General features: G+C 64.1%; 1 protein-coding gene across 2 annotated transcripts in view; it reads left to right on the top strand.

Moving 5' to 3' along the window:
• LOC113204423 (ubiquitin-like protein 7) overlaps positions 1–2254 on the top strand; it is a 16403-nt gene that overhangs the window by 13732 nt on the left and 417 nt on the right. The gene's annotated exons all lie outside the window — the stretch shown is intronic.

The following is a 2254-nucleotide window of genomic DNA, read 5'->3' as shown; positions in this document are numbered from 1 at the left end:
CCGAACCTTCTGGATGACCCCTAAGCAAAAAAACATTCACTCGTCGTTGGGCGACGCCTGTTTTCTCGCCAACCGGCGCTGCTTTACTCTGAGGTAGGGACCGAAGGTAGGCCGCCGCGTCCTTCCTGGCATCTACCTTGAGTGGAGCAGCACGGCCACGCCGAGGAGGTGGTGGATAGCGGAGCTGGGGACACGCGTCAGGGGCAGAAGGGAAGTCCAGGTGGGCTTAGCGCGCCGTCATCCCGTCCGCTGTAGCAGGTCGCTCGCCGGCCCCGCCCGGCCCCGCCCGGCCCCGCCAGACGCCGGGCCCGATTGAACTGCCCGGGGCAAAAAGGGATTGGCCTGCAATTGAACGCGATTAGTACGCCCCGCCCCGCCCCGCCAGACGCCGGGCCCGATTGAACTGCCCGGGGCAAAAAGGGATTGGCCTGCAATTGAACGCGATTAGTAGAACATTCACCTCGGATCGCCGGCGGCGGCCGGCCTCCCGGCCTGGCAAGGTATGGCGTGCGCGCGCCGTCTGCGCGAACACGAAGCACGTGACCGCTATGCAGCGCGCACCGACTCTCTTATATGTATTATAAATCCATAAAGACGGTCATCGGGCGGGTGCAGCGGGCGGGGCGCCGATGCCGCACACGAGCGCGCGGCAGCACCGTGAAGGGCTGCGCGAGGGAGCCGCGCCCGCGGGCCGCGCACCTCATTCGGTGCGACACACACGCACACGGTGGCCGCGAGCCGCGAGCGAGCGCGGCGCGGGTATCACAGTCGCACACGCGGCCTTCGCCGCCGTGACCTGCGCTGGTGATATTCGTGCCCCCCGCTGCTCCCCCCCGTCCACGCCCCAGTCGGCGGGTATAACGGTTCATTCAGCGACGCGACGGCCCGCCCGACTAAAGCCGCCCGACGACGACGCTATGTTGCCCCAACCTGACGGCGGCCGGCGCGGCGGCGGCGTCCTGCCTGATAGCGTCAGGAGGAGGTGGGGGGGGGGGGGGGGGCGCATCGGAACCACTCTGCGCGCCAAATTTACATTTATATCGATTTTTACGGCTGTTTGCGCGGCCGTTTAGAGAGTCGCCGCTAGCGGTAGTATGGTGGCGGCTGGCGGCTCTTTGGCGCCGCCGCCGCTGCCGCCGCCGCCGCTGCCACTTGCGAGCGAGGAGGAGAGACGGCCCGGACTGTTGCGGTTGCCCTCGTACCCCCTCGTTCCTCCCCAAATGAATACAAAAAACAAAAACAAAAAAACGAACACGAAAAACAAAAAAACAATGCCAGGTGCGCCGCGTTGATGCGGGCCGGCCGCGCATTCCACATGCAGCATCAAATTTACAACTCAAACTGCTGGCGTTGGGTCCCGGTGCGGCGAGGGGCGGCCCCGGCCTCGGCCCGACCAGTACACCGCTACAAACACGATCCAGCCTCTTGCCTCCGTGACGACGCCGTCCTCTGCTGCTTCCAGGTCCGCCGGTGACGATGAGGCTGGTCGCGCTGCTGCTGACGGCCGCCGCCATGTCGCCCGGCCACTCGGCGCCCCGCACCCGCACTCGCGCCCGGGCGCCGGCCAGGGTGCCGCACGTGCCCGACAAGGTGTTCCCCGTGGTCCCGGACGAAGGTAAGGAAAGCCTCTGAGGGCCCCCGGGGTGAGCACGGGGTAGGCCGGCCGCCCATCACCCGTGCGTGTCGGCTGCCTACCCCGCGCTGCCCAGGCGCGCTGCCGCTGCCCGGGCGACTGATAGTGAGCGCTCTTGTTGCAGTCCGGATGAACTCGGAGGACCTGGAGATCCTCCAGGCCTCAGGCCAGGACCCAGAAGTGGTGCCCGGGCTCATGGAGGGCGACATGGCCATGAGCAGTGACGTATGAAGTATTCCTTTTTGTAAACGTGGTATAGTTTTGTTCGCTTGCCGCTCCTGTGACGCTTTTCTGTCGCTTAACGAGAGCTGATTTTTCTGATCCAGACTTACGACTACTGGAGGGTCGGCCTCCGCTGGGACATCTTCCCGGACCGCCTCTGGCCCAACAGGACCGTCCCGTACGTCATAAGTCCTTTGTATGGTGAGTGCTTCGATGAACCAGGTGCCCAAAACGCGAGAGAAGAGTGGCAATTTTTAATCGTGCATCTCACTTTGCCTGCCGACCAGACACTGACAGCTACATAACCATCTACAAAGCCATCAGGACCATAAACTTCATGACCTGCGTGAAGTTTGTGCCATGGAACGGCAAGGCGAAGGACTTCCTGCTCATATGGCC

The sequence above is a fragment of the Frankliniella occidentalis genome, unplaced genomic scaffold (genome assembly GCF_000697945.3).
Source record: "Frankliniella occidentalis isolate FOCC.00 unplaced genomic scaffold, Focc_3.1 Scaffold2, whole genome shotgun sequence".
NCBI classification, from domain to species: Eukaryota; Metazoa; Arthropoda; class Insecta; order Thysanoptera; family Thripidae; genus Frankliniella; species Frankliniella occidentalis.
The sequence above is the reverse complement of the archived record's forward strand: the minus strand, read 5'-3'. Positions and strand labels throughout refer to the sequence as shown.